Here is a 12687-nt window from a genome sequence, read left to right on the forward strand (position 1 = left end):
AATTTTAGCGCCCTTTGTACTGATACGTCTCCATGAAAATGACTTCAATATTGCACCTGATTAAAAATTAAGAATTCCAGGGATTTTTCACAAAATTTTCAGCAGTTCAATTAAAATTCTTCAAGAGATTGCTCCGAGAATACTTTTAGAATATATTCCTGCCGCTGTACTTCTTTAGAATATTCTTCACGATTACCTCCAGAAATTATTTTAGAGATTGTTTCGGGATTTATTCAACGTTTCCGGAATTCTTCGCAATTAAAGATTATCCTCGTGATATTTATTCACTTCAGCAAGAGTTCTTCTAAAGATTCCTCCTGATTAAGTGCGTACCTATTTATATTTTTCAGTGGAATTTTCCCCCAGGGAATCCTCCAAGGATTTTCTCAGGAATATCTTCAGGAGTTTTCGGTAGAAGTTTGTGTATGTATTCTTCCATATTTCTAAAGGAATTCCTCCTCGAATATCGTCAGAATCTCCTCCATGAGTTTTTTCTATGGAATTTCTCCAGAAATTCACCTAGAAGTTCCTCAAAAACTTCTTCGAGGATGTCTCCAGAGATTTCTTCAGCAACTCCTTCAAGGATTTCTTTAAAATGTGCAGTTCCATGAGAATTTTCTTCACAAAGATTCTGAGATTCTTTCTTGTTGTCTTGTTCGCATTTATTTAATTGATTGATTGATTGATTTAGCTATATTATAGGAACTTTCAGCCCTTGGCTGGTTCGCCTCTTGCATTTATTTATTTTTTTCTCTGGAAGTTCTTCCAGGAGTTTCTTTAGAATTTTTACGAGGGATTGCTTAGAATTTATTCAGACCTGTCTTTAGCTATTCTTTCAGAAGATACTTTAGAAAAGTCCACAAACATTTTCTCAGCTATATCTGCAGATTTTACTCCAGCATCTATTCCTTGGCATTTTTCAGCGCGTTTTTCAAGATATTCTTCTATATATATATCGGAAATAAGTTTTTCAGTTTAGGGTATTTTTTCAAAGATTCATTAAAAAAAGTTCTTTCAGAAATTTCTTTAAGATGTTTGTTAAAAGTTTATTCTTATTTTCGCCCAATTTACTTCAGAAATTTAATTTTTCTGGTTTGTATTCTAATCTTTCAGATATTGCATGAGAAATTTCTCTATGAATTCCCAGCGGCAAAACAGATACAACGAGAATAATCTTTTATCAGAGTGATACACGCGATTCCTCTGGATTACTCTGGTTTTCATACAGAGGAAAAGCGAGCAGTCTTGCCTGTTTTCCGCATTTGAGAAACGTTTCTGAATGGATTCGAGCAAAAAAAAAAACTCAGAATTGCTTCGGATAGCAAAGTGCCCTGCCCCTAGAAGGGAAAGATTCCTTCAGAATTCCACCAGGGATCCCTAAGAAATTAATTGAGGGATTCAAGAATTCCACCAGTACTTATGTTTGCAGTTTTTGCCGACATTTTTAAGAGTTTTATTCAAAATTTCCCTTATGGATGTCTCCGAGAATCCTTCCAGAAGCTTCGCAAGCAATTTTTCCTTGGAGGTACTTCCAAAGTTTACTCAGAATATTCTTTCGTTAAACCTCAACGAATATGTTTCGTAAAACTAGTTTTCGTAAATTGAAAGCAATTTGCGTATAATGTACGGTCCATTCGTACCACCATGCTGAAACAATACAAATGGAATAGTATCATGTACGAAATCACGAATCCGACACGCGGTCAACTCGCTCATTCGTAGATTTTAGCTCCAGCTGTGTAGAATAAAACAAAACATACAAATGTCAAACGTTTTTTACTAACCATGCGTAAAAAGAAAATTTTGTTTCGTAGAATGCAACAATGTTTTGCAGTCATCACTGACGATTGATTGGATCGCAGAGAAAACAAAGCAACCTGTTTTCATGAGCATATGCCGGTGCGTGTGCGAGAAGAGGAAAGGAAACATGCACTCGGTTGGAAGTAAAAGTTATTTATAAACAGAACCAAAGTGGAAAGCGTTCAGGTTGTTTTCGGATGGTTTCAACAAGCGCCCACAGATGGGTGGTTAGCACTGGTAGGTATCAATCAGAAGATACGTGATTCGAAGCCTGTGATATCCAAGTGGACGAATGTGGGATATTTAAGCATATTTATTGTCATTCCGACAAAAAAAGAGACTGAAAAATGTGTCGGAGCAATTTTGTACGAAAATAACTCATGCACATTACGAAGGTTTTCGTTGCAGAAAACAACGAATGGCATTTGTAAACATGACGAGCGATTTCGTACAATAAAACAAAATATATTTTCAGTGTACAGATGTTTTCATCATTTTGAGCCTTCTTACACCCCTAAGAAAAAAAAACTTTAACATAAAACTTGACTTAGAAGGGTATACAAACCGTCTGGAAACCGCTTTTGATCCGAGGCCCCAATCAACTCAGCTCGACGAACTTAGCACTTGTCTGTATGTGTAGGTGTGTGTGTGTGTGTGTGTGCGTTACAAAAAAGTCACTCACGTTTCTCAGCCGTCTGTTTACCGATTTGGGTTCCCTTAACACGAAATGAAAGCTACTACATACTAGTAGAACGCTATTGAATTTTATTTCAATTAGACATTTGGTTGGGGTAAAGGCTCCCTTAGTGGAGGTAGTACCAATAGTGGTGGTAGTGCCAATTTAGCACTATCTCGAACAAAAAGCTTGCTAATGACATTTTTAATAGATGCATCATAACTAATTAATAACATTAATTCAGTTTTGTGTTCAGGATTTGCCGAAAAACCTATTTTAAACAATTATTTTCCTTAATTTTTTTGCTCCTTTGCACCTATAGTGGTGGTAGTGTTCCTATAGTGGCGGGTCCCATAAGAATTCAATGGGATGCGCCACTATAGGAACCAATGTTAAATTTTACCTCCATAATAGGAACCGTGTACCTATAGTTGGTGCAAGTGATTTATTAGCAAAAACTGAAATAAACAATGGTTTTTACATTTTTCCTAGCAAATTTAAGTGAAAAACTACCGATTAACGTTTTCAGACTTTTTATTTTGTGGTATTATCAATTTTATTCAATTATTTTTCTACAAGGAGCTACTAATAGCACCACTATTGGTACATTTACCCTACCGAGGTATCTGTCGAAGACTGCCTACAATTCAAGTTTTCGAGAGATTTTTGACAAAGTGTATCAATACAAATTTCTGAGCCGTCTGTCCACCGATTTGAGTTCTCTTAGCACTAAATAAAAGCTACGACATCCTAGTAGAGTGATATTGAATTTTATTTTGATTGAATATTTGGTTACCGAGATATGTTCAATTGTCAAATTGAGAGATAAATTTGTGAAAAAAATACCATTCTGACCATCGACTGATCTGGTGGAATTGATTATGTTTGGCTACGCAGTCATTTATTGAACAAACGACGGTCTTTATTTGCCCGACGTTTGTTCAATAAATGACTGCGTAGCCAAACATAATCAATACCATTTGTTTTGATGGAATTCGAACCCACGACTCCATATCGCTAGTCCGGTTAGGGTGGTGCTTGGATTTGACTTTCTATTCCGCAGAATTGTAACTTGTTCTGTGGCTTAGTTGATTAATGCGCCGGACTAGCGATACGGAGTCGTGGGTTCAAATCCCACCAACACAAGTGGTAATTCTTTCACAAATTTGTCTCTCAATTCACTAATTAAACGTACTTTGCCTAAAAAACTTCAAGTTTTTACGTCTATTTCAGACATACTGACCGTCTGATATAGCCAGAAAAGGGCAATAAAATCATTGTCACCGAGACATGTATATTTCAAAAACTACTTGGGAGTAAGTTTTTGAGAGATTTTTGACATAATGTGTCGTAAGAACATGAGCGGTATGATAATTTCTTAGAACAGTACTTTATTTATGACGTATTCTTTCAAGAATATGCATTAATATTCAAGAATTACTCATTATAAATACATTATTTTTGAATAATAGTAGCAACTATGATAAGTGTAAGAAGGGTTCTGATCACCATAGGTGGATAAAATCAACTTTATTTTTTTTCTAGAAATTAAGAAGGTATCTTGAGTAATTTCTGCAGTTATTCTTCCAGGCATTTACCTAGCAATTTCTCCAGAGAAACCCCAAATTTCAAAAACTATTTCTAGGAATCTCCTAAGATAACACCAGGTGTTTCATGAGGGATTCCTTCAGAAGTGCTTAAGAATTTCTTTAGAAATCTCTTCGGAGATTCATTCATGAATTCTTCTAGTAATTGTTTGTGCAATTTTGGGGATACTTTTGAACAAATCCCCTGAGGAATATTTGAATCAATTCCAGTAGGAATCCCTTGCTTGCTGTTCAACATTGCTTTGGAGGGTGTAATAAGAAGAGCGGGGATAAACACGAGTGGGACGATTTTCACGAGGTCCGTTCAGTTGCTTGGTTTCGCCGATGATATTGATATTGTTGCTCGTAAATTTGAGACGATGGCGGAAACGTACATCCGACTAAAGAGTGAAGCCAGGCGAATCGGATTAGTCATTAATGTGTCGAAGACAAAGTACATGATGGCAAAGGGCTCCAGGGAGGAATCACCGCGCCCGCCACCCCGAATTCATATCGACGGTGATGCAATCGAGGCGGTTGAAGAATTCGTGTACTTGGGCTCACTGGTGACCGACGACAACGACACCAGCAGAGAAATTCAGAGGCGCATTGTGGCAGGAAATCGTGCCTACTTTGGACTCCGCAGAACTCTACGATCGAATAAAGTTCGCCGTAACACAAATTTAACTAAAACGCCGATTAGACCGGTCGTCCTCTACGGACACGAAAAATGTATCATCTACGGCGGAATGCAGATGGAAGACGGGACTTGGAGATGGCGAATGAACCACGAGCTGCATCAGCTGCTGAGAGAACCAACCATCGTCCATACCGCGAAAATCGGGAGGCTACGGTGGGCGGGTCACGTCATCAGGATGTCGGATAGCAACCCGACTAAAATGGTTCTCGAGAGTCATCCGACCGGTACAAGAAGACGTGGAGCGCAGCGAGCTAGGTGGGTCGACCAAGTGGAGGACGATCTGCGGACCCTACGCAGAGTGCGGAACTGGAGGCAAACAGCCATGGACCGAGTGGAATGGAGGCGGCTACTATGTACAGCAGAGGCCACCCCGGCCTTAGCCTGACCGGTAAGGTAAGTAAGGAATCCCTAAAAGAATCCCAGGAGATATTTCTGATGGAACTGCATGATCAATTTTCAAAAAAAAAAAATACTCCTTGTAGGAATTACTGCAAGAAGCTCCGAAGAAATCTCTCCTAAAATTCTTGGAGGAACCCTTGAAAGAATTTCCAAAGAAAGAAGTAATCGCTAACTGATATTCCAGGAAAAAAAAACCTAGAAACTCCGAGGAAGTCTTTGGGGATAATTTTGAAGGGATTTATGAAAGAATTTCTGATGATATATTCAGTTGTAGAATACCTGTTGAAGTCTCAGGAAGTACTGATGAAAAAATCTCTAGAGAAACATACAAAGGGAAATTCATGAAGGAATCCCAAGAAATATTTCTGAAGAGCTTCCTTGAGAAACTCCTCGGAAACCGCTGGTGGAATTCCTAGAAAAGTTTATTAGGGATTTTTTTTAAGAAAATTGCTGGAGAAACCGTTTTACCCTAGTATTAAAATTCTAGAAGAGTTTTCAAAGATTTTTTCCTTAAAAAAATTATAAAGTAATCCCTAACGGAGTTTTAGAAGGAGCATATGTCAATTTACCTAGAAGAATTCTTGGAGGAATTTCCGGATAAATTCTTGAAGGAATATTCAAAGGAGGCTTTGGCGAAATTTCCTAAAAAATCCCTGGAAGAATTCCTGAAGAAATCGCAGGTGCAGTTCCTGGAAAAAAAACCTACGTAGTTTTAAAGACAAAATTTCTAGAGTTATTTTTGATAGAAACCATGCGGTAATTTTTAAAAGAAACAGTAGAAGATTTCTCAAATCTTCAAAATCCTTGGACAATATGAAGGAATCTCCATTTTTAAAGAAATTCTTGGTAGCGCAAAAAAATATATATGTATGTATCCATAAGATATTTTTCTCATATTTTCAAGGTCGTCCATGCTGGGAGCTAGTTTATCTCGAGAGCTGATTACTCATTGAGTAACTTGGAGTAGCCTCGATGACTCCACTGTATGAGTATAACAGTAAAATATAAAAGAACAGCCTAAAACAGAAAGAAAAATATCCGATGAAAATGTTAATAGCTGTCATGCATATATGAGTATAACAGTTGAACCAAGGGGAGGGGGGGGGAGACAGCGTTGTTCAGAGCAAGCTTTTGTTGATCGAGCAGCTCTGAGCTGCTCCCATTTGCTCAAAGACTTACTCAAAGATGTTCCGTTGATCCAAGTAGTCAGGCTTATGCCAAATGCTCGACACGTCAATCTTGGTCAGATTGAAAGCCTCAGCCCTAGCCTCAGCCTGAGACTCACGTTTCTGTTATTGGTGAGGGTCTATCAATCTATTAGTAATTGCCATCACAACCTATGTTCTAGCCGTTTCGAAATCACCGACATATGAGTGAATTTTTGAAGTTTTTTTTCTATCATTGTCTTCCGGTACGATGGCAGTGAGAAAAGTGAGTTTGGAATAGCTGCGTATTTCAATGTAACTTTTTGAAAGCTTTTGCGGAGCCTGGCTTTTTGCAGGCACATAGAAGCATGCACGAATATCCTAGTCAGTTACAGGCTGCATTCCGAAAGCAGACACATAACACAGCGCAACATTGGTTTTTGTCTCAAGAGCAAACTTATGTGTCTCTAACAGATTTTGGGCCGCTCAGATTTGCTGCAGTACGTCACAATTTTGAGCTATCGTCTACCCCCGGTGGTTTGACCTCATCTAATATGAACACTTTTTAATTTGACCCCCTCTAGACAGTTCGAAAAAAACCTGTAAAATTATGACGGATCGAATGTAACAAAAGGACCCCGTCATAAATGATGGAAATTTTTGTGCGATCTTAAAATTACATTGCAGATATCTGTCAGAAAATATAACGAAAAATTGAGCTCCGTGCGAGAATCGAACTCAGGTCCTTGGGGTGTGAGTAGCATGCTTGAGCTCTCTCGGCTATCACAACTTGTTGAATAGCAGACAGTCAAAGTTAAACTGCTTCAACCATAATGCACGCATTCCCGACATGCTCCGGCTGCTGCAGAGAGTACTGAGAGAGACAACGGGGAAACCGCCACAGCTGCGAGTAGCCGTTCGTGTAGCTGATGACGGAGAGTGGCTGGCATGATTTGTAGCAAATGCCTGTAAATTTAAAGCGAATATGCTTTAAAATCTGTAAACAAGCCGTCTGGCCAGCAGCGGGCTAGACGTGTGCGCCGCCGCGCCGCGCCGCCGTCGCCGACGATTTTTTCACGCCGCCGCCGCCAGTAAAATTGACCCGGCGCGCCGCTGTTCGTATTTTTCCACGCCGCCGAACTAAATTTCCCACGCCAATGAGAAAACGACAAAGATTGTTTTCTCGCCAACCTGTTTAAATCTGATACCAAGAACAGTGGTAGATTTCAAACAGATTCCATTTTTTTCCTTGTGCATATTAGCCGTATTTTTCTGAAGTTCTTCTTGTAAATCTTTTGTTCTTTCTGCAATTTTGATTAATGATTTCTAACAACAACACAGCAAGATCCTCACTTATTCTTTTTTAAGTACTATGTGAGTCTTTTTAAAAACTGGATTATCAACAAACTTCTTGGCGATATTCTCATTAGGTCCACAAACACATTCTCCTACATATTCTTTGTATATCTCTTGGAAGATTTTCATGGCAATGTACGAATGACATTCTTGTAGGCATATGTTCCATCAAATCTTCAGAAATTCCTGAACACGACCCTCCAGAAATTTCACCAAGAATTCATCAGAAAATATCCGAATGTTCCTTAAGAAATATTTTTAGAGTTGCCTTAAGTTCCTCTATAATTTTTTTAAAGAATTTCTATGGAGAACCTTTTGAAATGGCTCCATTGATTTATTAGAAATTTCATTAACCTTTCAGGACGCGCGCCTGTCGGATACTAAAATTGCACCGTGCTCGCGCTATATACGGTGAGCAAAATTTTACAACGGCGCGCGTTCTGAAGGGTTAAATAGGTCACGCAAAAAAGGTCCATCTTCAACCCCCCTCCCCGCTCAGCCACACATTTTCTATAGGACCTCCTCTGAAATAATCACACTTTCCGAAACCCCTCCCTCCTCAAAGCGTGGCGTAACTTATGGACGTTCCCCCCTTCAGAAATAACTCCAGGAATGTTAGTTACACAGTAATCTCAGAATTCTTTGACATAGGGGAACTTACCTATTTTCGACCGTTTGGTTCTCATCATCAAAGGGTTTTTTTTAAACCTATTGAATTCAAAATTTGCCTCAAAATTTTCTCAATCAAGTTAAATTATTCGACCAAGTTTCAAGCATTTTTGACGACAAAATCCCCTCATGACAAAGAGAAAAAAAAACTGCCGATAATACCCTTGGTCATTTCTTTGGAAATTTCTAGGAACCTTTACAGTTAAAGTATTCCTCCAGACATTCTTTCAGGGAATCTTTTAAAAATATGTCCATGTATTTCTCCTAGAATTCTTTCAGAACATCCTCCATGAATTTTGGTAAGAGTTTTTCTAAATATTTATTAGTGAATCCTTGTAGAAATTCAATCAAGGGAGGAAGAGTTTTCAGCGATTACTTAAGCAACTCTTTCTAGAACTATTCCGGAAAATTCCCTGAGATACTTTCATATATTCCTGCAGGGGCTCGTTCAAGAATATCTCAAGGGATCAAGAATTAGAAAGACAAATTATTCAGAAATTCCGCCAAGAGTATTTTTTCGGAAATTCTTCCGTGGACTCCATTTAAATCATACTAAGGAATTCCTTCTGAAACAACACTTGAGACCTCTTCAGTAGTTTAAGGGTTTTTCATAATTGTCAGTAAGAGATTATAATATGCATACCTTAAATAATTTTTTTTGCATGATTTTTTTTTGTTATTTTCAGAATTTTCTGCGGTTTGAGATATTCCTCCACAGATGTTTGCAGAATTATTCTATGAAATTACGTAAACCATGTTGGAGTTACTCTTCGAGGGTTACCTGAAGGAATTTCTTAAGAAATATTTGAAAAAAAAATCATGATGAGATTTAATTTTATTGAAAATATTTCAGAAACAATCGTTTGGAGCTCCTGGAGAAGTCCTTGAGGAATACCTGGCGGAACTCCTGAGATTCGCCACAAAAGTTGAGTTAATTGGATGCAGTGGCTTAATTTCCTAAATAGAAGTGTAGGAAAAAAAAAAACTCCTGAGATGGATTTAGAGGATTTTTATTTAATGGGATTTTTTGAGAAATTTTTGAAAAAAAAAAATCCTGGAGAAGTTTCTGAGATAATTCTTGAAGGCATTTTTGAAGGACATCTTTGAGAAGTTTCTGCATTAAATTATAAAGAAGTTTCTGAAGGAATCCTTGAAAAAAATCCGGAAAAAAATCCGGAAATCCGTAAAGAAATTGCAGGTAAAGGTACAAGAAGAACTCTTAAATAAATCTCTTAATGAATTTTTGAAGGATGATTTGGAACAAACCCTGAAAGAAATCATGGACATTCTTATGGATTCTTAGAAGAATTTCTTGCACAATGTCTGAACGATATTAGTGGATAAAATTTCCTGATACAATTTCCCCTCTGAAGTAACGCGCGGAAATCTGGAGAATGCTGTGCAGTAATTCCAAGAAGAATTTCTTGAGATGTTCCTGGAAAAACGGTACGAAATAAATCCTGAAGTGATTTCTAAAGGAACTCCTGAAAGAAGCTTTTAAGGGTCACTGAAAAAAATAATCTGAGGAAATCCCTGAAAAAAGGTTTCTGAAAATCTCTAGAGCAATTTATGATCCCACATGTGGAGGAATATCTAAGGATCTTCTAGGAAGCCCCCTGGAGGAATTCCCAGAAGAATCCATTCAGAATTTTCTGGAGAAATTGTTGAAGAAACGCCTGAAAGAATCCCAGGAGTAATTCCTAAAAAGCACCCTAACAGAACTCCTACAAAAATTTTGAATTTTACCATGACAACACTGGTCTAAAATGAGTTTTAGAAAAAAAATATCCTCAGGCGAGGCGTGAATTTCTATCTAGAGAAATCCATTATAAATTTCCTTCTCTCTCAAATTTATAGCATAATTCTTATGAGTAGTTTGTATTGAATCCTCTGACACAGATAAACAGACGTCACACCCCGTCCGCTTCCCATCGATCACTTTTTTAACGGTTGATTCAAATTATCGGTAGTTGGTCAATTGACCACGCGCAGCGCTGGCATCGGTTTTGCTCCTGTTTGACGTTTGCCCAGTATAGCCACCTAGTGATGGCCCGGCCAAACACAGTACGTTTAGCATTGGGCGATTTCGTTTCCGTGACGATGTTTTTGCCTTTCTCATACACCAAAGTGTACTGAAAGGCTATATATTCACTCAAAAAACGAATTTCGATAGAAGGCTCGGAGGGTCAAGTCATATATACCAATCAACTCAGTTCGACGAATTGAGATGATGTCTGTATGTGCGTATGTGTGTATGTGTGTATGTGTGTATGTATGTCTGTGTACAAAAAGGTCACTCACTTTTAAGGCACTTCCCATTGGCCGATTTTTCGGATTATAGCTCGAATCGAACCGGAATTTTACCGCATTGTTTGCTATTGAAAATGATCCGGATCGGTCAAGGCGTTCCGGAGTTATGGCCAATTGAGCGATCCGGACCAGCACCGGTAGAACTGGCCACACATAAAACTGAACCAAGGCCCATCATACGACACATCAAACTGCGGCGATTTTTGTAACCTTCAGCATGGTTGATAAATTTTGTGCGGATATTAACACAGGAAATCGAAAATTCTACGATGTCGGTCAAAAATTCAAGATGGCGGCTGTATAATGAAGTTTTAAGCCCTGAACCACGCAATATGGGTATATTTTGTATGGCGAAGATATTTCGAGTCCAATAATGGCGACCATAATATCCAAGATGGCGGTCTAAAATCCAAGATGGCGCCTCCAATTCAAGATGGCGGCTGTTTAATGGAGTTTTAGGCACTAAAACCATGTAACATGAGTATGTTTTGTATGGGGAAGATGTCTGGAGTCCATAAATGGCGATCTGAGTATCCAAGGTGGGGGTCTAAAATTCAAGATGGCAGCTCCAAATTCAAGATGGCGGCTGTATAACGAAGTTTTAGGCTCGTAACCTTGCAATAAGGGTATATTTTGTATGGGGTAGATCAAGGTCCAAAAATGGCGACCTGAATATTCAAGATGGCGTTCTAAAATTCAAGATGGTGGCTTCAAATTCAAGATGGAGGCTATTTAAAGGAGTTTTAGACCCTAAAACCATGCAATATGGGTACATTTGGTATGACGGTCTAAAATCCAAGATGGCGGCTCCAAATTTAAGAAGGCGGTTGTTTAGTGTAGTTTTTGGCCCTAAAACCATGCAATAAGAGTATATTTTGTATGGGCAAGATGTCCGGAGTCCAAAAATGGTGACCTGAATATCCAAGATGGCGGCTCCAAATTCAAGATGGTGATTGTAAAGTGGAGTTTTTGACTCTAAAACCATGCAATATGGTTATAATTTGTATGAGGAAGGTTTCCGGAGTCCAAAAATGGAACATGAATATCCAAGATAGCGGTCCAAAATACAAAATGGCGGCTCTAAATTCAAGATGGCGGCTGTATAACGGAGTTTTAGGTCCTAAAACCATGCAAGAAGGGTACATTTTGTATGGGGAAAATGTCCGGAGTTCAAAAATGGCAACCTGAATATCCAAGATAGCAGTCTAAAATTCAAAATGGCGGCTTCAAATCAAGATGGAGGCTGTTTAATGGAGTTTTAGGCCCTAAAACTATGAAAAATGGGTATCCAGCTTTTTACGCTGGCTATAAAACTGCAAGGGGTGATTCGATTTTGACAATTCTTGCCGACAGATTTTATAGTTTGATCTAAGTAGGCTGGGTATCTAGGTTTGTTTATTCAACTGTCAAAAGTTTTCGCTTTATGGAAGCCGCCAGTTTTTTGATCTCCACATTTTATTTTTTGGATAAAAAATAATTGATTTTTACTAATATTTTTACGGTTTTAAGCACCCGAGGATTACACAGCTGAGAGCCAACCAATGCAATGTAGTTAAAAAGTTGAAGTGAAGAAGTTATAAAAAGTACATCGTAGCGCAGACAGGATCGACTACAACGAGCAGTGTTTCCTACGAGTCTCACGCGGTTTTTTTTAATTGTGTTGCCTTTCATTCGTTCATGCACCAAAGGGAGGATTGGGTCTACCAAATTACATACATTGTTTCACTTCATATAGAAGTAATAAAATGATCATTCCCTCCATTCTCAAACTGCAAACTCGGTTTCATTCTCAGGTTTTTATTGTCGTCACGATTGAAACCCGAAGTTTCCCCACACGCGACAATCGCTTTTTCTCCAAATCCGTACGGGAAACCTAACGTCGGACATAGTGCGTTGGTCAGCGGACCTGGTCCTCTGTCCAGCGCACTATGCCCGACGTACGTCCGACGCACGGTTTAGGGGAAAAATCGATTTTCGCGTGTCAAAAATTCCGATTTTTAACTGCACGAACAATATTATACTCGATTGTTACTGTTCACAAATTTT

General features: G+C 38.5%; 1 protein-coding gene across 2 annotated transcripts in view; it reads right to left on the minus strand.

Moving 5' to 3' along the window:
* The window catches only part of LOC109409987 (E3 ubiquitin-protein ligase CBL-B-B), a 298628-nt gene that overhangs the window by 84560 nt on the left and 201381 nt on the right, over positions 1-12687 (minus strand). The window lies entirely within an intron of this gene.

Source organism: Aedes albopictus, chromosome 2, assembly GCF_035046485.1.
Source record: "Aedes albopictus strain Foshan chromosome 2, AalbF5, whole genome shotgun sequence".
Lineage (NCBI taxonomy): Eukaryota > Metazoa > Arthropoda > Insecta > Diptera > Culicidae > Aedes > Aedes albopictus.